This window comes from Parus major, chromosome 19 (assembly GCF_001522545.3).
Source record: "Parus major isolate Abel chromosome 19, Parus_major1.1, whole genome shotgun sequence".
In the NCBI taxonomy this organism is placed as follows: Eukaryota; Metazoa; Chordata; class Aves; order Passeriformes; family Paridae; genus Parus; species Parus major.
In genome coordinates, this window is record NC_031787.1 from 1,749,295 (window position 1) to 1,773,704 (window position 24,410).

At 44.4% G+C, this 24,410-nt stretch overlaps 1 long non-coding RNA gene across 1 annotated transcript in view; it reads right to left on the reverse strand.

Annotated features, from left to right (window-relative positions):
- Positions 1-7,009: 7,009 nt before the first annotated feature.
- Positions 7,010-24,410, reverse strand: part of LOC117245304 — a 47,373-nt gene continuing 29,972 nt past the window's right edge. The window contains exon 3 of the long non-coding RNA XR_004499883.1: positions 7,010-7,256. This is a non-coding gene — a long non-coding RNA (uncharacterized LOC117245304). The remainder of the gene's footprint in view (positions 7,257-24,410) is intronic.

Consider the following 24,410-nt stretch of genomic DNA (forward strand, 5'->3'; position numbering starts at 1 on the left):
CTTGTCCAGACTCTTTAGGTCTGTGTGTGTGCAAGTGGGAACATGCCACAGCAAATGTGAATATTGCTCTCCTCAGCACCAAATACTTTAGATTTGTAAGTTAGGCTTGTGAGTTACTGTAGAACCTTGTCCATGAACTCTGTCGTGTTTTCTCTTTTATACTGAACCTGCTTTTGCCAACACCTTTGTTGGTGATGCTTGAAGTGACCTTAAAACACTCATTTGTGACACGGCCCCCAGCAGCATCCTGCACACAGCTTCATGGCAGCTTGACTTTCCCCTGCCTGTAAATCCCTTCTGGAAAGAGATTCCTCTGTGAAATCCATTTTTTTCCTGTCTGACATGATTGCCACAGGGGAGATCAAACAGCTGGAGACTGCAAGTGACGGACCATGCCAGCAAAACCTGTTCTCTGGCTACTGTAGCTACCAGATACACCTTGGAAAAAAAAAGATACACCTTTTGCCTCAGGAATGTAACCTGCAACCTGCCAGACCAGCAGGATAGATAGAGGAGGTCATGAGTAAGGAGTAGGGGTAACTGGAGGCAGAGGTGCTCCAGCAGCACACAGCTGTGCCTCAGGTACCACACAGCTGATCCCAGGATGAGTGTGAGCATCTCCCAGTGAGCCAAGAGCCCTCACACAGTTCTGTGCATTTATCTGGAAACAAACACATTTATGGGAAGAGATCAGTTGCATCCTGAGCCCTGCAGCAGCCATGCCAGGCAGGTACAGATCTCCATGGAATTTCTGACATTTCCACTAGGCTGGAAGTGGATTAAGCCCTGCAAATGAACAAATCTGCCCAGACTGATGGACATGGCAGGAGGTGGGACCAGGAGCTGTCAGCTGCTGCTGAGTCTCTTGGGCAGAAAACCCTTCTCTGAAGTTTTATGTGTGGCTTTGTGGAGCTTGCATCTGCTTTCTCACCTCTCTTCTCAGGAGCAAGTGAATAGTTCAACAATATTGTTAACCTTGTGCAAAGGAAAATACATCCTGCCTAAAGCAGATTTTGCAGACCCAGGTTTTTTCACCATTTCTGTAAATTTGGAAATTTTGCTGTCTGGTCACATTTTCCTCCCTATCAACCTGATTTGTTGCCCTAGAAGAAAACCACTATTATGTTAGCAGCACACAGCAGCAACAGTTCTAACATCTGACACAGCAGTAGTAAGTTCCTGACCTGACATTTTGAAGAGACTTTTCCTGACTCTGGTGTGCTTTGGAGTAAGCTCTAAAGACCTTGCCCATGCTTTACCCCAGTGGTCCTCCTTGTGATCAGCACTTGACTCTTCATCTGCTGAGGCTCCTGGGGTCTCTTTATTCTTTCTGAACGTTCAGCTTACAGTCAAATGTCAGCTACTCAGAAATAAGTGGTGGCTTGTGGTTAAGGAATGGGAAGAAGAGGGCTTGGTTAAATCCCAGCTCCACCACAGGTATCCCAAGTGAGCTTGGCCAGATTGCTTTGAGTCTGGTTTATTCCTGAACTCAATTCAGTTGCTACCCAGTGGAATTTTTATGTTCTTGGCCCTTAAGACCTCTACTAACACCCACAGCTGTAGGACAGGGACAATCCCACCACCTTTTTCTCACTTACTGAATGCTGGAAGCTCAGTACCAGGCTCTGGGCTCCAAAAAGGAGCACAGGGAGCTCCAACAGAAGAAAGAGCCAAGGAACAGAGACCCTCCCTGTGAGAGGGTCAGCAGAAGGGGCTTCTGCCAGATCCCAGGAAGATGATGAAAATATGCCAGAAAGGGTGAAAAAAGTAATCAAAATATATATATAATTGTCTCAAACTGTAAGATTACACAGGTTGACTCATGGGCACATGCAATGAGTTTCTGGCAGAGAGTGATTTTGCCTCCTCACTTGAACCACTCAAAATGAAGGCAGAATTTTAGTCAACAGAAATTACATCAAAAGGAAAAGCCAGATGTTTTGTGAATCCCACCACTAATGAGCTACAAGTGCTGTTTTTTCCATTGTACAAGAAAATGATGAATTTTTAAACATATACAAAACAAATTGTTTGTGATTACATTAGACCTTCAAAAGAAAGAAGGAACATAAATTCAGAGATGAATAGCATAATATTGGATGCTTGCCTCAGAGCTCGACTTCAATAACTTATCTCAATAAATCCCCCTGCAGAAAGCATCTTATGTACTTCAAGCCCAGAGAAGATGAGACATGAATGCTGGAGGAATTACAAGACAGGGGCATTCTTGCAACAGTGAACAAGCTGAAAATTACAAGGTAATGGAAACTCAGCAGGATGCTGCCGTACCCTGCCATTAGCTAACTCCTCCAGTGATTGCTGCAGAAATCACTCAGCTCATGGAAATGCTGTACACTGCTGCTGCACTCTGCATCTCTCCCCACCTGGGCACACAGACAATTTAATTAGGCAAGAAGAGATACCTGAGCATCAGGGCCTTTGGCTGGAGGATGAAACGGGGCTGTCTCCCAGCTCTTTGTCCCAGCACCTCCAGCTGCCTGGCTCCTCTTTGTGCCACTTTGACACCAGCTCTGCAGATCCATTCATTAAAGCATTTATCATTTTTTAGCCAATATAGCCCTGACCTCCTCAAACTGCTCCGCTACCGTGACTGTGGAGATCAGGAAAATGAGGAATTAACAGCAGGAGAGTATTAGGCTTGAGTTCCTTAAAGGGCAATTAGTGCCTGTCCTTCATACCTCTTCCCACAGTCTCATCCCATAGAAACACTTGTTATTCCAGTCCTGGATAATAAGTCAGCTTCATATAAACATGGTTGTGCTGTGTTTCTTATTTTACCAACCAGGAGGTTAATGAGAGTAAGACACATTTACAGTATTAAAAAGGAAGATAAAAACCCCTCAGCCTGGCAGGTGCAATATGGCAGAGCAGGGTGGGAAATGCACTTAAAAAAAGCACAAGAAACCTGGAAAGAAGAAAATACTTCCTCCAAGCAGATGCACCACGGAAACAGAAGAAATCTGCTGAAAAGTTTGATGCATAAAGGAGGCACAGGAGAGATGAAGCTAAGCTTTCCAAGAGCTGGGACAGGAGAGAGCAGCAGTGATGGCTAACAGGGCATCCCTGTGTATTTAGGCAATGCCAGTGATGCTCTGAGGGCATTCAGTGCCACAACGAGGAGACACAATGCTCAGGACTTGATCACACACTGCACAAAGGTCCTCCAGGTCAAACAGAGGTGTCCCCCAGATTTTACCCTCTAAGAATGGCTTTCTCCTGCCCTCCTGGGTGCTGTCACCTCACAAAGCTGTGAACAGCCTGTCCCCAGAACTGCAGGTTAAGGGTAGATTGGTCTCAGAAGAACCAAGGGAAGGAGATGCCTGTGCCAGTCCAGCTTTCCTGCTTCCTACCCCTCCCTGTAACGCTGAACCCCAGCAGATCCCAGGCTCTGTGCCACTGGCCAGCTCTGACCTTAACTCAGCTGGGTTTCAGGGGTATTGAATACATCTTCTCCTCCAGGGACACAGAAAGAGGCATCACTCATCACAGCAGAGGCACATCAAACCTGCAGCCTGATTTTTGCTCTTAGGTGCTGAAAAGATAGGCAGATAAATCCATATTAAGGTGTTTACCTGTCCCAGTGAAAAATTCTGGGGCATGACAGCAAAGAGCTTGGCTCTGAGGCAGTTCAGCTGGATATGACTTGACTCTTGGGATGGCTGTCATCTCAGGTGAGACAGCCCCACAGCCTCCTCTGCAGGGAGGCCAGAATCCAGCCCAGACTTCATCAAATCTTCCTGGGAGCTCCTGGCTGGCTCTGTCATTCTTTGGCTCTGTTTCAGAGTTATTTCCTCGTGCTGTGCCCCATCCCTGCTGGAACCACCAGCAGCTCCTCTGATACACACTGCTGGCATTTAAACTCAGCCCTCCTCCAGTGTTTTCCAATCAATATCCCCTGCCAGCATTTCTGAGATACCTTGGTATTTTCCAGTAACTGTGACAGAAAATGTGAGATACATTGTGAATGCCACCGAAGCCACTAGATGACATTTATTTCTGTGCCAGGCTGCAAATTTGGTGGGATAGATTTCATTCTGAGTTGGAGGAGGGATGTATTTCACCCTCTGTGTCTCAGAGATGCTTTCATGGTGGTGACTGTTACATCCCTGGTATGAAATATGCAATTATAAAACAAGGTCTCTAACTATTATTAAGAAGAAAATTCTCTAAAAGAAGATACTGGGTATTAACTGTTAAATATTCTTGGTTTTAATCAGTATCCAGAGAAAAGGAAATGTAAAAACATTGGTACTCTGTGTGTGGAAGAGACTCTGAGATCCCAGAACGTGCTTTGGTTTTTATGGGTTTCATTTCAGGAGTTGAATTTTTAACTCAAATCAATAAAATGCATGGGTGCACTTACACACTCATCCAGCTTTCCTGGACATGTTAGAAGATTACCAAGCTTGCCTGATTCTAATTAAAAACAGACTTGTGGTCAATTAATTTTACTTGTACCAACTTGTAATTACAACATTTGCTGTACAGCTCTACAAATACAGGTGGTGGGAGGGGAGAGGCTTCTCTGGGATTTTTGTGGTGCAGCTCTGAAAAACCTCAGAGCAAATCACTTGTGGTAAGTTTTAGTGTGATTCCTGCGCTGTTTAAAAATCATCTCAGTACTGATTTATCTAACAATGAAATGGAAAATGTGGGAAATTAAAACCTGCAACGTTCTCCATCAATCCTCACTCATCCCATTGCTCCCAGTGTCTGACCAGTTACTCCCCTGATGAGCTGTGTTCCCTGCTTTTCAGTCTGACCTCTCATTTGCCTGGACCAGATGGTTCTGTAACAAAATCTCTCTTTGTTGCAGCTGTTTGACCATTCAAAAGTGGAGTTTCACCAACTTCTGCCTTTCCCCTTTCTCCATCACTATTCAGGCTGCAACAAGAATGAGAAATGCCACCGAGTTCTTCAGCTCCTCAGCCACCCTTCCCTTCTGAACAGATTTCTTATTAAACAACAAACAGACTCTTTTCCTCCTCTTCTGTAGAGCCAAGGTCTGCTCACAGCCTCAGTGGGACATTATGGCAACACAATGTTTCCTGACAATGGAGAAAAAAGTGTTTCCTTTCCCCATCACCACATGATGTTATGTCCTTTCCCCATACCCAGCAGGAGAAATCCATTGACACATTCCCCTAACTCAAGCTGTCAATTAAATGACAACAAATAAATTACAATTTTAATGTCACTTCACTAAAATGACTCTGCAACAATATCTGCTTTATTGCTCAGTTGTGTCCTATCAAGTATCAATCACAGACCTGAAAAATATCCCCAGAAGAAGGGGAAAAAAAAAAGAAAAAAAAAAGAAGAAGAAATAATGGAGGAAGGAAGGAAAACCAGTGAAAGAAGAAGCCAGAAACTGCTTTCTGATGTTGGGTTTTACAAGGTTCATCTCTTCCCCAAGACTGGGCACAGCTCAGTGGAGCTGATGAGGTGACTGGTACCTGCTTAGAGCCAAGGTCTTCCAGAGCAATTCACATTTCCACCTTTTATTTGTCATGCCAGGACACTCAGAGATTGTCAGACACTGAGTCAATGCTTGGTTTTCAGAGAAAAACATACACAGTTCCAAGCTGAGATTTAATGATCTGAGGTACTGCATTGCCCCTGCTCCCTTGGTGATACCTGATGCACAGGAAACCAAATTATTTACTGTTGACACTCACTTGTTTCACTGAGGTTTCTTATTTGTTCTGAATGATCTTCAAGCTCTGGAGAGTGTTAAATGTCTGCCATCCACCAGAAAATGTTTGTGATGATAGTTATTTGTCATATATTCTCACACTGTTGATTGTTTATGGGATAGAAACAAAAGCAGTGAATAATTCAGGTGGGAAGGGGCCTTGGAAACCTTTAGGAACCTCCTGCTCAAAGCTAAGCTAGCATAGACTGCCAAGCACCTGATGGGGCTTCAACATCTCCACTGGCAGAGATCCCAGAACCTCTCTGGTCCCCTGGTTGTGTTTATCACTCTCATGATGCCACTGCTTTCTTAATATCTGCAAAGATATATCCAGAATGGTTCCATATCTGAAAATGTCTCCTTGTATCACTGCAGCTTCCTGCACTGAACTACAAAGTTGTTTGGTTTCTCTCCCAGTATTTGCTGCCTGTTGAGGTCTAGACCTCAAATATAACTTTCTAAAGAAAAAGCATTCCACAGCCAAATCAGTTCCACTTGCCACAAGGGCAAACTTGTCTGCTTCATAATTGATTTTCCACAATTGATTTAAACTTTTCAAACCCCTCCTGATGGCAGGATTAGAGCTGAGTCTGAACAGTTTGCAGGGCGAGCTTGGAGTTACATTTCTCCCTCCCAGAGTTCTGCTTAAATTGGGTGAAGGGGACAGAGTTCAAGGGCAAGCCAACAGAAGGTGTTTTATTAAAAATAGCCCTAAAGTACCTATAATGAGAAAGCATGTCTCTCACTCCCATGTGTAAATGACAGAAGAGATGTTTCAATTCCATTTCCCTCTCTTGGCTCAGTGGCTAACACAGGAACCTGATTTGATCCTCTAGCATTAGTTCAGGGAAATGTGTTTATTATGAGTTCCATTATGACACACTTAGCACAGACCTTTCAAGTGATGACTAGAGGTTTATTTAGGAACTAATTCAGCACCAGCTACAGTTAAAAAGCTTTCACATGTCAGTGGAAACTGCATTGGATCTTTACTGACAGCTACACTTATAAATTAAAATAATCAGTAATGGAGCTGAGGGAAAGTGATTAAACATTTTTACATGCAGCTTATTGACATAATCAGCATTACTTCTCCCAGTGCATTATTGTTTCCAATAAGTTTTCTTATTAGGATAAGTGGAAAATACCAAACCTCCATGGCTGTTGTGAAAATGTTTCTTTCTGAAAAAAGTTAAGTTTGGCATTCCAGAACCAGGAATTCCCAGCAGCCACTTGGGAATGTTTTCACTCAGAATACCCAAGCAGCAGTGGCAATGAGCCCTCTGCCCATCATGGTTTTATGAGGGGATAAAAAGACTAAAGTCTACCTCAATTTGAAGAATATTCAGTTTTTCACAGTCCAATGATGAGTTCCACTCACCAGTTCTGCTGTCCTCCAGGGGAGGGGAGGCACTGTCCCCACGGGCCTGAGCTCTTCCACTGCTGGATTTCCTGGCTGGACCACAAAGGAGGAGCAGCTTTCACAGCAGAGATTTTAGAACATATTTTAGGCCAGTTAATAATGTCTGAGGTTCTCAGGCTAAGAAAGGAAAAAAGAGATTTTGGATTTAATGCCTGGCAAAGCTGACAACCATGTACAGTAAACACTGACTGTCTTTATAAGCTCTTTATGTTTTGAATGCAGTATACAATGCAAAATGACCAGTATTGAATTAAACTTTCTGCATACGATGAAAATGTCTTAAAAACTACTGTAAACTCTCTGAAAAACATTACAGTGACAGCAGCCAGGGCAGTCACACCTCTGTGCTCCATCTGCCCAGACCTTCTCTCCTAGGACACCCCAGTGATGCTTTCTGTACCCAGGAAACAGAACTAACAGCTTTTCTTTTTGCAGCTCTCAGGACTGCAGAGATTAGGAATAGACCCCTTTCCTTAAAGCTTTTTCCCAAAGCAGCTGGTCTGAGTGCAGGGATATCCAGGAAGCTTTTTCTGTGTGCCACTGCTGAGGCTGCTGTCCCTGAGCCACAGTCACCAGCTCTGAGCTCACCCTGGGCCTGGCCCAAAGGTCTCTCCCAAACACCTCCAGCACATTCTGGGAAGGAGCAGCCACATGTCCTTCTCAAGGGTCAGTATCTCCCTCTTTGAAGGCGGATTATTATGGGCAAGGACATACAAACATAATTACCACACACATCCTGCTTTTCCTGGCACTCCCTTTCCTTTCCCTGAATAACTCAACCCCATTTTCTCCCATGGGATCTGGGCAACAGAGCTGGGAGCACAGGTCTGATGAGGAGGAGCTGGGAAAGGGGCTCAGCCTGGAGAAAAGGAGGCTCAGGGGGAATTTCTGGCTCTGCCAGCTCTAGACATGGGGAAATGGGGACATGGGGACAGCACTGGGGCACAGTCTGTCCCTGCACTGGGACAATTCCTTTGTTGAGGAGCTGCTGATGCCCCTGGAATTTCCCCTGTCCTCCTTTCAGCTGTGTAGAAGGCCCTTGACACCATCCTGTCACCTTCCTCCCTGCCAGACCAGCTTGTCCAACTGCAGATTTGCATTTCCTCCTTTAATTTCATTAGTGACAGCTGCTATCATCTGAGAAAATCTAAATTGTCTCTTCCTGTGCTAATGAATCACTGCACTATGTGTGTGGGGATTAGAGAACAAGATGGATTTATTAATACACTTCTAATTAAAGGGACAGATCTACTGTTCCAGGGGCTTTTGGAGAGGTTTTTTGGAGAGGTTGTAGCAGGTTTTGGAGGTGGAGAGAGCAGCCACAGGTTGTCACTGCTAATCACAAGCCACAATTGGGGTCTGGCTGAGGCTAAGTACTCTTACCTAAGATTTTTACCTTACAATTACTCAAGGCTCTAGCATCACAGCCTCTAATGGTTTTGTCTTAAGGGTAACTGGGCACTTAAAAAATCACCAGGCAGTTTGTAAAATGCTAAGTGAAAGATTTTGTAAACTAAGCCTAATTACAGCAACAACAGACCTGTCTGCAAGAAGTTGTGATTTGAATACTGAGAGCCTGAAGAATAACTCTCATTTACTCTTCTTGGGAGTGCAACTTCCAAAAAAAAATTCCTTGTACAAATTCTTCTTCTCTCATAACTTCTGCCAGGAACTCAGAGGGGTTCCCAGCCCCTCTTTACCAAATCCAACACAACAATTTGTCTCCTACAGTACTGGCCAGGAATGGCACTGCACTCTTTTCACAGCCACAGCCCAATCCAGCGTCCTGAAACCCCACAGAGAAAAAAGCACAGGCTAAAAAGAAAGTCCAGATATACTCATGTGTCACACCCCAAGCCAAATCATGTTTTTGGAGAGGAGAATGTCTGACCTGGTGTGGTCATTCTTACACAATTAAGTTTATGTGGGGAGGATTAACATCTCCAGGAGATGGGCCAGTAAGGAATTCTATTAGAGAGAACTGAGGAAGAGCTTTCCTCTTTCCCCCACCTTTTAGTCTAATTCTTTTGGCCCTGATTTACCTCAATGTCAACACCAAGCACTGGGAGACAGAGCACATGAATAAAGCACCTGCAGGGAGGTGAGGGGCTCAGCTGTTCCAGGAGGGTCACTGCAGTGTCCAGTGGCCAGCAGAGCAATATTCCCACCTCAGGAATACCTGGGGGTCAGGAGGCTGAGATGTGGGTGTTTACACACTGGAAATCTCAATCCACTGAGATCACCAGAAGTCTCTTCATGGATTTGATCTTGTCTTTAGATCAGAGCTGGATCTTTAGCAGGTGTAAATCCCTGCATCTCCACTGTGCCAGGTGAGGCCAGCTGATGCTCCTGCCCTTTCTCCCCACAGTAATTCAATGTGCATAACTGCCTGCAAAAGCATTTGCTGACAGCAGCCTTCTCCTCTCAAATGAACTACTTCCCCTGCCCTCCCAGGTTCTACATCTCCTCTAATAATGCTTTACTCTGGGTGGATTATCCATCACCATAAAGTCATTTATTCTTTCAGACGCTGTTAATTTTAGTGAGGCTGGCATGGATTAACAAGCCATTGATCCACATTTACAGATACAGTAAACAACTCTTGATTTCTTTCATGAGCATGCTGCCACACGTGGGCTTGCAAAACAAGGCTCAGAGAGACACTTGGGAAGCATTTCAAAAGACACAAGCCCAGAGAAGGAGTCTCTAGCTATTGTTCCTTACTCCTTTATGCTGCAGAGAAATGAGGATCTTCTCTGTTCAATAGAGTGGAGCCACGAGGTGAAAATGCAGGGGGTGCTCAACACAGCTGTGGGTTCACCTGAGCCCTGTCCCATCCACAGCACCACTGAGCAGGAGTTTGGAGGAGCAAGAAGAGCCCCCAGCAGCAGGAAGGGTGAGCCCCAGGCTCTCCCCAGCAGTTTGCACAGGAAGGACCTGCCAGGGCATCCTGCAGAGTTAAATAAACTCCTTAATCAGCACAGAATTCTATTCCATCATATTTTCTCCTCTCCTCAAATGAAGGAAAGCAGGGTAAGAAACAGACTGCTTCACATTCAGGGCTCCAACACAGTAGGATATATCACTATCAGAGGGTAAGGAAAGGGAAAAAGAAGCCAAACCGTGGTATTATTAAATGCAAAATATAAAAACATTTAAAGTGACAACTTCCTGAAGAGAGCTTTTAAATTATTCACAGTCAATGCAATGCAATCCACAACTAATTACAGTCTATACATGCAAGTGAAAGTAACGATAATCATAATTACTTTGCACTTATATACTGTAGCAATTTTCATCTGAAGACCTCCAAGTCTTTATAAACATGAATTAATCCCATTGCCCTGCTGTGGTAACTAGCACCATAATTCTCATTTTAGGGACAGGTAAGCTGGGCTTCAGATGTTAAGTGCTTTGCTTGTTGTTCCATTTTGGCACTGCAGGTGCATTGATCACCCCTCACCACGCTGGGAGCAGGTGCTGGGGATGGGAGGAGGAGAAGGGTGCAGGGCATTGAGGCAAAGGGCAGATTCTTGAGCTGAGGGGCAAGACTTGGACAAAAACACTTCACTTACACTGCCACAAAGACAGGAATGTGTTTACAGCCCACCACAGTGTGCTAGTTCCACTGCTGAGATCGATGCATTGACCCTAGAAGCATTGACACTAATTTTAAGGTTTGATTTTACCTTCTGTAGAGTTGCTTTATTTTATTTTCTTTTTTCTTTTGTTTATTCACAGAAAGCAGTACCACAGAAATTTGTCTTGGAGACAGGTTTGAAGAGAAGACAGCACATACCAGAATCACTGCTGTTACCAGCTTTGGCTAATAAAGATCACTTCTTTTGGATTTTGAAAATGCAAAGTGAGAGGATGTGGTGCATCTCTGGGAAACAGGGCTGGATTCACAAAGCTTTTCAGGCACCTGGGCTCCAATAAAACCAACCAAACCAGTCCTGTGCTTTCTGATTTCTGCACAGAGCCTCCAGGCTTCAAGAATTCTTCACTACTTGATGATGGCAAGCACAGGGGTTAAGGATTTGGGCCAGATGCATCTGGTGAGCAGACACCTCTGGGCTTCACAAGTCAGGGATCTATTTCCCACTGAGACTCCATTCAATTTTGAGACTATGGAGAAAAAAAACCCATTTATATAAGGTTTGTGACACCCTGGCCTGTAATGCAGCCAGCAGGAGCAGACAGTGACCATCCCCTGTGCTGGACACTGGTGAGGCCACACCTCGAGTGCTGCAGCAGTTCTGGGGCCCTCACTTTAAAAAGGACACTGAGATATTTGGGCATGTCCAGAGAAGGGAAACAAAGCTCCTGGAGGGTGTGGAAAACAAGTCTGATGAGGAACAGCCAAGGGAGCCAGGTTTGTTTAGTCTTGAGGAGGCTCAGGGGGGACCCCTCTGCCTGAAAAGTTGTTGAGAAGAGGGGCTGTTCTCTTCTGCTGTGCCTGCAGTGAGAGGATGAGAGGAAATGATCTTTACCTGAGCCAGGGGAGATTCAGGTTAAGCACTAGAAAGAAAAATTGGACTGTTAGAAGTGGGTGTCAGTGCTGAAAGGGGGCTGAAGGCACTGTTACAGTGGGGAGTGGTGGAATCACCAACCTTGGGTGTGTTGGCATCTGGTGATGTGGTTTAGCAGTGTAGGGCTCCAGAGGCAGTGCTGGGTGAGTGGCTGGATGAGCTGGTAGCTCTGTTCATGGTGCTGTGATTCTGCAGCATCTACCTTAGAGCAGCAGTGAAAGACACAACCACCAAAAAAAATAATAAAAAAATAATAATTTTATATCACATAGGCCCCCCAGGACAGGGAGTTTCTTCCTGAGCTAATGATTCAAGTCACAAAATACAAAAGATGAATGGACTTGAAAAATCCCCTCAGCAGAATATCTGACAGCCCAAGAGACAACAAAACTTCCAACTCCTTTCACTTGTTATTACTTTTTCTGGGTCTGCATCCCATGGCTCAGGAAATACACTGAGATTTTGTCCTCACCCCAATTTCCAAAGGCTTTTGGGTGTTAATCATTGTCTGGGACCACAAAACACAAGAGGCAGCACCATCAGGGCTGCCAACTTAAGAGACTCTTATGATGGGAACATTTCTACAGACCTACACAATAAGACTAATTGCATGGGTTTGCTGTAAAAGCCAGAGGTCGTTTGATTACTGGCTGTTTTGTACCATGAAAGTGCACATTAATTATTTAAAAGATGGACTTATAATTATTGCAAGCTCTAAGTAATTACCTATAATTTTGGCAAGTGTTAGAAAAACTGATAGTCTAGCAAATTCAGGTTTTAATCATTACTAAGCTACTAATTACATTTAAATTGTAAAATGAGAATTATGCAATTTATCTCCCCAATAATGCATAAACATTACAGTGATTGTAGGTTTTAATGGACTATATTATTACAATAAAAAGCAGAGCAGTGATGGGCAGTGAGGGCAATTTGAGTTCATTGCTGTTATTTTACATGATAATTGCTTATCAGTGACTGCACAGTGATGGGTCTTCTTGATTAACATGGGTAAGTCCATTCCAGCCATCAAACTGTACTGGAAAACAACAAAACTTAGTGAAGAGTCACTAAAAAGAGTTGATTAATCTTCTATCAATACAGGACTAATTGCTGTAGGTAAACAATCTAAAAATCACCTATTTTTTCTTTAAGAAAAGCAGAATTCCCAAGTCATACTGCCTTGGCTAGGGCTGCTTTTTCATTTTAACATCTCAGGATCTTCTCATACACTCTCCAGCCATCCCTGGGTGCTACTCCACCTCCTGTAAGGACCAGGAATGAACAGAAACATGCCACCAAGTAATAAGTGCACATGATTTTTCAAATGCTGCTATTCCAAAGCATCTGTGTCCACCTAATATCCCAGTATGCCAATGGCAAAATCCATTTCAAGGTGAGAAAAGCAGCATAAGGACTGGATTCAGATTACCAGACAACAGAACAGGCCTGGAACAGTAAATTGTTCAGCATCATTCCAGAGAGAAGAACTTTCTAATAATAAATGCAAACTATCAAAGGTGATCAAGTAACTGTGGGTGTGTAAGCTCTGACCTTACAGATTTCACCTCTCTGCAGCAGCAGCTGCTCACAAAAGTCAATCCCTGCTTAGCAAGAGCCCCAAAATCTTTGCAGTGGGAGTCAGTAAGAGCAAAGGGGGAAGAGCTGTGTGAGGCTGGGACACACCAGACTGGAGCAGTGTCCAGGGCACACAGGGACACCACAGAGGAAACCTCACCCTCTAGGGCTGAAAGTCCAGGGCAGGAGGTTTGCTGTAATTTAATAATGTCATTGTTCCTGTGGCTTCAGGGTGATTTCCATGTGTGGAAGAAGCGAGTCATCCATCAGACAAAGGTGTCAGGCACACAAGGCTTAGCAGCAATGCTGGTGAACAGATTAGGATAGAAATGAGGATATTCTATCCAGCTGAAAATGACTGTAATTAATCCTTATTAGAAACTAGAGGAGTTTATATCCCAGACACTGTATTTGCAGCCAACAGCACTTCCCTCCACAGCCAAACAGTGCTATTGGAGTTCAATACTTCGTGAACAGAAAAGGCAACACCAGCCACTGTGGATCACTCAGGCAATTTCCCTATGGATTTTCACCTTCCCTGCTCCATGAACTGTTCAGAAAATCGAGCTGAGGGATTGCTAGAGGTGAGGACCATGCCTCTCAGCTCGAAATCACGACCTGGCTGTGTAGTAAACAGTTCCATGATCTCAGTATGACTCCTGTCTGTAACACGGGGAAACCTTGTCTCCTTAGGAGGTGGGAGGAATGAAATGCTGGGACTGTATTTCCAGTCTTGTCCTCAGTGAGACACTTTCACACAGTGTGCACCTGAAAAGCTGGAGTCTTGCCAGTATAACTGGCTTGGTGTGACACCAGGGAAATTTAAGAGCTGCTTTGTATTGTTATTTTACAAGCCCTTATACAGTGTTTGTTTTAAATGATGTGCTGTGTGATTTAGTGGTGTCTGCTGAAATGATGAAAGCCAGTGCCTGCTGTGCTGTGTGACTGCTGTCTTCTCCTGGAGATGAGATATTACTTTTCACTAGAGCTTCCCAAAAGGCAGCAGCAGCAGCAGCTTTAGCCTTTGGGGCATCAGATCTGCTCAGAACTCCCAAAAATCAAGCCCAGAGGGGTGGTGGTGCTTTTAGCCATGATGTGCATGTCATTCAGCACAGAGGCCCAGCAGATGCTGGCTGGCAGCCAGGAATTCCCCTGGACACACCTTGGTGACCAGCTGGGGACATCAGCTCTGCCTCCAGCAGCTGGGGGCTGCTCTTTGCTCATGGTTTGTGGCTCAGGCTGCTGTTCCTGAGCCTTCTGAAGGCCATGGGATGATAATTCCTGCTGTCAATGCACAGGCCAGCCCCTGCTCCCTGCTGTGTGAGCTGGGACACAAAGGGGCTCCTGCCTGGGCAGCTTTGTTGAATTGGGCAGATCTGGCTGGTGCACATTTCTCTAACAGTGAGAAACAAAACCTCTGCCCCAGAGGTGGGAAAAGAAAGAATTACTTTTTTTGTCAAATGATAGGCTCTAGCTTCCTTAGGAGCAATACAGGATCATCCTCAGGAACTCAAAAGCTGATGAAATTCCTGCCCTGTGTAACTTCCAGGTTGCTAGAGAGTGAGAACTGGAAATAACAGGACCCTGGGGATTTTGATGCTGCTCAAGAAATCTAATCCAAAAACTTCTTTCTGCCAATGCCCAGGATCAGGTGCTTCACTGAGGATGTACTCAGCCTTACAAGAGCTAAACAAGGGATAATGTAACTCTACCACTTCTACTCAAGGCTCCAGCCTAATCCTAATTTAGCACAGCTTCACCTGTGTAGGTGGGAATTTATACCCCCTACAAGGCTTTTTATTAACTAGGTTAATTCTGCATTGAAACATCAGTGACTCTGTGCACTTCCCTAAATTCTGGCCCCTTGTAGGAATTGACCATTTATAACACAGGTACATCAAGGCTTTGGGAAAAGTTCCTTTCTCTAGCAAACCCTCTTGGCCCTCTGGTTCAAAGAGGCACCTGGTCCCAGGGCAGTGATTAACCAGAGTGTGTCAGTGTTTCAGCACTCTTCAGCACACATTTCCTCAGGGATGGTGACAGGGATGGCTCTGTGGGAGGATCACAGAGTCCCTGACAACAGAGCCACTGCATCACATCATCCCTTCCACACGTGCTTCCAGATGTATCTTTAAACTGGCACTATATTTGTCTCTGGTATTCTGGCATTAATGCTGCTGTGTTCCCAAATCTTCTTACTTTAATGGCTAAATACTGTCTTATTTCCAGGCTAGATTAATTCATGGTTAATCTGTGTTTTGCTCCTAGCCAATGCATTCCTCTCTCACTGCTCTCTACTCCCAGATGGTATTTTTAGACAGCAATCAGCTCTTGGTCTGTGATTTGCCAGACTAAACAAGCCAAACTCTTCCAGCCCCATTTCCTACAGTACATTCCACTTTCCTTTAATCTCTGGGTTCAAGTTCACCTTTCCTGGATGGCTCTGCCTGGAGTGCTGCTGTTTCAGACACAGCTGGCACAGATACTTCCCCTTCCTTTGAAGGCAACCTTCCTCTGACAAACCCCAACACCACAGCATTTCCACAGCTGCAGCACAGGGGCACTTCCCATCATCAACCAACACAAAAGGAAATCATCTCATTTGTTCTTAACTGCTGTCTGTTACTCTACTTTGAGAAAGTTTTGCTATCAGTCCAAGCAAGCACATGACCTCTCTCTTTGTGTTTTTAAATTTTAGAAATGAAGGCTGCAAACTGTGCATGGGATAAAATTTTTCCAACAAAAAATGGTTTCATTACAACTGCTCTGAGCCTGCTTGCTCTGGTTCTTCTCACAGGTTTGGCACACAGCTCCCAGGACTCTGCCAGCCTCTGTTGATGTTGGATGAACAAAAGAGCTGCTCTCCATGAGCAGCTGTCAGAGAGAAGGAGATGCAGAGCCCTGGCTTTGCCCACGTCAGGTGAGCCCCTCACTGCACAGCCCCAGGACCTGAGGAGTGTGTACAGGGCAGAGATGGAGCTGCTGAGCACATTTGGCACAAGGCTGATCAAAGCCAAGCCTTTGTGCTGCCACAGCTGCAGTGTAACAGCTCTGGGCCAAACCAGGCATGTGGCATCAATGATAAAATGATCTTTGGTGCCAAAGTCTGATAGGACCAGGGTGGGGTTTGGTGCTAGAAATCCCAACTCACCATGGCTTTGAACTTCTGTTCTCACTGATGTCCAGGGAAAATTTTCTCAGCAGCATTTGTACCCCAGGAATTCACAGAAAGGCCTTTTCTTTGGTTGCACACAGCCACCTGCACTGCCAGTGCTCTGTGTATTTGCATGATGGGTTTTTAGGCACAGAATCCTTGTCTGGAAGAGGAGCAGGAGTGCATGAGGCACCTTCCTGTGCAAAAGCCAGCAGTGACATTGGTGCCACAGAGCCTGGGCTACCAGGGGCTGGCTAGAACAGCCCTGAAACACACATGCCCAGCTTTTAGAGATCCTTCTCCAGCCTGCCTGGGTCCAAGAAAAGGCAGCTGAGTCTCATTAGTGAGGCAGCCAAGCAGGACAGGTAGCCTCAGGTTACACTAACGAGCCAATTAAAAGGACTTCTAAAGGAAACTTGGCTGGGGAACAGGGAGGAGGAAGGCTGGCAGAGCTCTGCAGCTGAAGATGAGTGGCTGTGTAATTACTGAAGTATTTTTCTATTGTGCCATTGGGGAAGAGGAGCCTGAAAAGATTAAAAATGGCTGATTTGGGGCTGTGATGTTGGTAATTTGTCTCATCAGAGACTGAAGTAAACCAAAGAGCAGTAAATAATGATATTCCTGCTCTACCTGGAAGGGTATTTAGGACATTTTGGAGCCCCTGTTTGACCCAACAGGCAGCCAGGATCTCACCAACACCTCTGAGGCAGCTGGATGGGGATCAGCTCCCAGTCACCTGAGACCAAATCCAAACACACACCCAGCATTTCACTGGAAACAAATCCCCACCCAAATCTGCCCAAGTTCTCTGCTAAGGACAGGAACTAAAATCACAACTCAAAACGACTTCTTAACTTCAACTGCTGGAGTTGCCATATATTGATCACAGTTATAATCCAAGCCATCCCAGGCTGTTTAAACTCATCTTTTCATGGAAGAGTGCAGAAGATGATTAGCTGCAAGGCACTACTCCTAATCCTGCCTCACTTCTACCCCAAGATCATCAGGAGTAAGATGAGCCTTGCCTTGAAATCCTCATGATAAAATCACAAGTGAAATAAGAAACTTTTGGCTGTGGAGATATTGAAATAAACAGAAACAGTCTTTAATGTGAGATCTTCTATACTTTACAAGGGAAAACTTTTGAAGACTTTTGAGAGCTGCAATACTATTTCTTTGGGCTAATGTAGATATAATGGTTTTCCCCTTTAACTGAGAATTGTCAGTGATTAAGTCTCAGGGAGAACAAAAGAGACTTTGAATTTAACCCAAAAATTTTTTCCCCCATTTGGAAACATTTTATAAATCTTCTTTTAAATACAAATCTCTGACAAGGTGAACAAGGTAAAAACAGTCATCTGCACAGGTTTTAAGTAAACCAGGAACATACAGAAGCTAATGAAACATTAAGTGAAAATGTCCCTACCTCTGGCTACTTAATCCCCCACACCTTGTTCCTTGGAAGCAAATTTAAAGATATTTTATATATTATATTATAATATATAATATTTTATATTAAAGATAAAGATATAAAGGAATAAATCAACAGTTTTGAGAAGCTGACACAGAGGCAGCATTTCATGCAGACTGGTTCATCTTCATGACCTGTTCAGCCATGAAGAGCCAATCTCAACATCTCCTGACCCATCTCCTCAGTTCATTATTTCCTAATCACTTATGGCCCTTATTGAAGAATGCTCTGAGCTTCTCAGACTGGAACAAATCAATAAATCAAAGACAACAGCTTCTTGGCTTCCTTTAGCAGCCTGTCTTTTCTTTATAATCTTGTCCATCTGTTGAATCCAAAATTCACTTTGTGTGTGTGTGTAAATACACTGCTAGCAAAAAAAAATGAAGAAAGGAGGGAAAATATTTCCAGTCCAGAAAAAAGTGTCCATTGACTTTCTGAGCTGGTGAGAGACATTAACCTGGCACCCACTCAGGGAACTGAGGATGCCTACTGCAATCTGTTATCTTACAGAACTGTTCCCTTATAGAAATATAGCTCTTCTCCCATGGGTAGGCAGTAGGAAAAAGGAAGACTCACAAAATAACAAACTGATTATTTTGATGACTGTCTGTTATTTGTGTTAAAAATTTTGCAATGCAAATTAAGAACACATGCTTATTAACCATCAGTCTTTGTGTCAACTTCTGAAAGAAGGTAACAATCAGATTTGATATCTGTTTATTTCCTAGATTCCAAAGAGGCCTTTTTCCTCCTAATATTCTTCAGTAAAATCAACCTTCTTGGGCCACAAAAGTGACCTACAGATACATTTCTGCTCTTTAAAGGAGATTACATGAGTTGTAGTTATATCCCTCCAGATCAGAAGAGAGAAATGCATTCATACCCCTTAAAATGCAGCACCTCCAGAGTGTAATGGAAATAAACTAAAGTATTAGGAAGGAAGAGATCACTTTTTAGACTCTTCCCAAATGGCTTTCCCAAGCTGAATCTCCACAGAGGGATCAAGCATCCACTACCCCCTGTCCATCCCAGCCCCAAAGCAGATCCTGTTCAGTGTGTCTGTCAGTGCCAGGGCGACAGCTAAAAGAGAAGTTATTAAAAAAGCAGTTTGGCTAAATAAGGGAGCTCATTATGTGTGCTATTTTTGTTCCTCAAATGCCTGCCTTCCTCTCTTTCCCCTGAGGTTTCCAGAGAAATCTGACAATCAGGGCTGAGGTTTACTGTCAGCTTCCATTAGGCAAATCAACCAGGCTGGGGATGGGGGAAGGACAAGGGGAAAATTGCCCTAAAAGTGAGCTGATTCAGCAGCAATCCTGGCTTTGTGCACACAGCCACTGCCAGAGAGGGCTGGGCTTGAGGTGCTGTCCCAAAGCAGAGCCTGTGCTGGGAGATCACACAGCTCTCCCTGCCCTGACAGAGAAAACAACCTTCAGTGTGTTCACAGAACTCATTTCCATCTCAGAATAGATGGGTAAAAGTGTTCTTCATTGCTTCAACTAAAGGCACACGAGCCTCTCAACATGTTGCCTCTCAACATGCATTTCCCTCCTGCAAAAACCACTGTATGTACAAGTTTTGTACTCATGTTTAATCAGCTGGGAAAAAAAAATCAACAAATTTTGATAGGGTAGTTGGTGAGGATCTTGCATTTAAGGATTTCTAAATTAATATTTTAAAGCTTAGAATAAAAGCTTTCCAATACATCTAAGTGTTCTGAGCTCTGAAGTCCCAGTCCTAAGCATTTCAGTGGAAAATAAGTAATTTCAAAATTTAGGTTCTTACTGTTAAGAAACCCAGAATTTCAGTGTCCTGCACCTGGACTTTTCTCCTTTTCAGGAAAAGCACTTCTTCAACTCATGAGTTTGGAATCTGCTGCACAAAACATCCAAGAAATAAAAACTTTTTTTTTAGCAGCAGCAGAGCCAACCTTGCCTCCATCATCACCTAATTTTGATAAGGTTTCCATATCTTGTGAGTTATTCCAAGGAACAGCCACATCTACCCAAGGGAGGAGGAGGGGCAGAGCTGCCCCAGCAGGGATGTGAGGGGCTCTGACAGCCCCAGAAAGAACAGAAAAGGCTTTTCCCAGGTGCTCCCATGCCACAGAAAAAGCAGATTTCTCCTGTGTGAGAGGAGGCTGCTGCTGCACGCCTGTCAGGAGTCCATTTCAGAGCTGCAGCTTACAGGATAAACCATTCAACCTACAAGGAATTGTCAAAAAAGGCAGCTAAATAGCAAACACATGTAAGTCCCAGGCATTTCCCTGAGCCCCACTTGTTCTTTTTTTAGCCTCAGGAGAAAAGCACATTCTTCTGCATAATTTATTTCTTCAGCAGAATTATGCAGAAAACTGCAACTAAATTGCTTTTCCTGATTAAAACCAGAGCCTTTTATATTCTCCCCTCCCCCCACTTCTGGATTATTTGCTTTATTTATTTTTTTTTTTATCTTAGAGCTTCTTCTTCCTAAATGCAGCTCTTTTAATTTTGGCTGGAAGAAAACAAAGCTGCACCTGAGCCAACCTTTCCCAGGTGTGGGCAGGACATCTCCCACTGCCCCAGCCCCAGTGCTCTGAGCTGGGGTCATGGCAGCCCAGCTGCTGACTGAACTGGGAGGGCTGGGGGATGCTCCTGGGGGTGGATTTGCTGAGGGGAAGGGAGGAGGGGGTTTTACCCAGCTTTCTGCAAGGTCTGATGCTCTTGGAATGGTCACAGGCACCTGTGTACAGCAAGCCACGAGTCCACAGGTTTGTCTGTTCAGGTTGTGTTCATTTTATCAGTGGAGAATTCTATTTATTGTCCATGTCTCCACTAACAGGATACATCAGCTATTAGAACCCTGCAGAAGCTCTTGACACATCTGATGTGTCAGGAACACACCTCTCTTTTCAAGTAACAGATTGAGAGTGCACTGGTGGTGTCTTTCTTTCCTGAATCCATCAATCTTTGATCTAATTTGACCCATTTTGTGCTCACTATTAGCTTTGCTCAGGATAGCATTATGTGGTCTTCTAGGGTGGTTGGAAGATCCTGGTAGGAGGGGAATTTCCAAGTGAAAAGTAGGGGAAAAGTATATTAATGGGACAATATTTTGAATTAATTGTAAAAGGAGTGAGAATTCCTGTATGTCTCCTGTATGCTTTTGTTAGTTCCTAAGTTGATATACACAATGTCTTTCCCACAGTAAGTACAGATAAATAGTATTTAGTGCTTTTATTTGCAAATGAACTCTGTACTATTTAGTACAACTTCATTTCTGAGGATACATCTGAGAGGGAGCCAGAACCACAGAAGGAGCTACTGTGCTATTCCCTTGAGAAACAGAGTTTTTGTTCCCCACTTTAGACTTGGCACAGCATTACTGCAGGTAACAGCCTTTTGAGAGCAGTGATTAAATGCACAGGCTGAACAAGGTGGTGCACATTGTGCATTACATCCCAGCTGATTGCATTAAATATTCCAGATTCACAGGGTCCTCTCGGTAGATGCAATGCTCTGCTGAGCAGAATCATCATCAATATTTAAAGGTTCTTTCAAACCAAGCTGTAACAGCCCCATTTGATGGCTTGCAATGGAAATGATGTCTCAGATTGCAGGTTTCACCCTTCACCAATATCTTCTGTACCTACAACCCTGTGCTCCCTCCCTTCCTGAGCCGCCCTTGCTCAGGAGTTTGATGTTACTGCCCACACTCTGATCCCAGAACCCTGCTCCTCTGCCAGCAGAAGGCAGGAGACCCTTTGATGTGATGTCAGTGCACATCCATTTGGCCTCTTGGGGTCCCTCAGAGAAGCCTTAGGGCTTTTCTGCTCCCATCACAACAGGCTCCAAAGCCCCTCCTGGAGGCCTTCTCCTCCCTGGGGAGGAGATGTGGAGCTCTGGGTGTCATGTCTTCCAGGTGTACACTGCCTGATGGGGGATAAGCATCCTGAACCCATTTTTCCAAACTCATTTCCCAGAAACTTTTAAATTTAAGTGGTAAATTCAGCTGGAGCCCCTGTTCATCCCCTCCTGTACCCTGAGCCAAGCTCCAGCTGCACAGCCTGAATGGAGACAGGGGAGGAAGGCTGCCTCTCCTCAGATACTAATAACTGAACTTAGAGCAATAATAAAACATGATATGCTACGTTAGATCTTTCATTTAAAATAAAATCCTGTGACACAGAGATATCATTATCATTTTTATCTCGTCACAAGTAACTAACCCATTTGAGGGTAAATGTAATAGCTCAGAATGGATGCTTCTTAGCAAAAGAGTGTGTATAAATAAAACCAGTGGAGATTAAAGGGCTAACAGCAATGGTCTTTGCTGCTGAGTCTCCAGCAGCACCCTGTGTGCATCCCCAGCAATATGTTTACAAGGAAGATTTAGGAACTAAATCTAGGATATTACTTCTTCTCCCCTGTCAATAATCTGGTAGCCTTAGGCACACATGCCAGTGGAAAAGAAGGCTGGAGTTCAAAGATGTAGGACACGAGAAAGTAGCAGGGATAATTTTCACCTGATATCACATCATCAGAAACTGCTACACAAAATTATTGTGAATTACGGGGGCCTGCTGTGCATTTGATTTCCCACAGCTGCTACCACAGCAGTCACTTTCCTGAAAATTAAGTGCATGTTTCATCTGCTCACAGAAAGGGAAGAGGGGGAAAAAGGTAAAGAAAGAAAAATTTATGATGGAAAACCCACAGGAATCTCCTGTGCCACGCAGTGCAGCCACAGCCTGTCCCTGGTGTCAGTCAGAGCCAGAGCTGTGTCCAGCCACTGCAATCCATTTACATCCCCCACTGCTGGCTCTTATCTCCAGCAAGGGACAGCACAGAGCAGATTACTGCACTCCTGTCCCCCAAAACACAGTGAGAGCCCCTCAGCTGGCAGGAGAGGCAGTGTGTGGAAACCCAGAGCTACAGAGCTGGGGAGCTCTGCAAACCTGGCCCTGGTGCAGTGCAAACCGTGGGAGAGACAAGCTCCAGGCAAGAACAGAAGTGAAAATGTTCTGTCTGGTTACTCTGACCTGTCTGATGAGGGAAGATGGAACAAGGACGTCAGCACAAGAGGGATAATCGAGAAGATTGTGTTTCTAAGGGGACTGGGGCAAAAATGGAAAATTTTATACAAATGTAGTGACCTATAAATACTGGCAAACTGCTGTAATAAATAAACAGCTTTGCTCTGCTGGCACAGCAGAGCCCCTGCTCTCAGTCCCCACAGCAGGGAAGGGGGATTCTTTCATTCCTGCACTGAAACTGGCTCAGAGCTCCTTGTGAGCACCTCCTGAGCTGTCCCTTGGTTGGGATGTCCTGCCCATGGGGCTGGCAGGGCACAGCACCAGCCTGGCAGCCCCACCTGAGAGAGAGGCACCAGTGCCTTTCCCTCCTCCACCACTGCCATTCTTCACCCACAAATGTTGACCAGAAAAGCCACGTGGTTATTTAATTTGCAGGCAGATTTTTTGAGCATGGAAACAGAGATATTTCAGTCATGTTTTTGTGTCCTAAACTCACCAAGTGCTTCTCAGAGTGCTAATTAAATTCCAGGAGCTCCCCAAAGAGCAGGTCAATCCAATCACATTGCTGGAGCTTTGTTTCCTATGGAAGTGCTGCAAAGGTGCCTGTGCTGGCTCAGTGCACGTCCTCCCCCAGCACGTGGCCCAGTTAAAGATGATTTGACAGAGGCAGAATTCCCAGAGAAAACCAATCTCTGCAATCCTGTTTGTGGCCCTGACCAACATCACAGCAAGGTGCTGAAGGGAGAGCCTGCTGTGTGAGTTCATGGGGTTTTGGGGGTCTCCATCTCCACACAGGAGACCTGAGAGGACAGGGTTAACAACTGGCACCTGATTTCCATTAGCACTGGTTCTGCAAAGAGCCAAATTCTCCTTCAGTATGAAGATCAGGCAAAGAAAAAATGACTGGAATACATTTTAATGGTAAATTTACTTTGGTATCAAGCTGATGCTTAAGACAGATATGAAGTTATTCTGTGGGAGTCAACTGACTATCAATTGAATTGTTATATAATGAGGAAAAGGATTGAAATTTGGGGTTAATTGGAAGTATTATGAACAGTTAGAGAAAAATGGAAAACCAAAAAGTGAAAACATATATAGTAGTACCTCTCCAATACAGTGTGCACTCAAGTGTAGCCTTTTTGCCTGTCTGAAAGAAAAAAAAAACTAATTTGAGAGGCAGTGGTGAGCATTTCTGTGATCTGGATTGTGACTGGGGGAGAGATGGAGTGGGATGAGAAATGGAAAGGAATGGGGTTTGCTTTATTTCAAAGCATCTTGAGCTTTAAACTTCTGGCCATGCCTATAAAACAATTATGGAAAAAACAGCCCTAGGTGATAAATATCTCTTTTATTTAGAAATTTCTGTTCTAGCAAGCCAGTCTCTTATGTCTGACCCCTAATGTAACAACAATAAATACAGCTTTAAGGGGTTTAGCTCTTGCTCTGCTCTCTGTAACCTGCTGGGTAACTTCCCAGCCCCAGAAGTGGCTGTCACTGCTCATTTGTGCACAGATGGGATCTC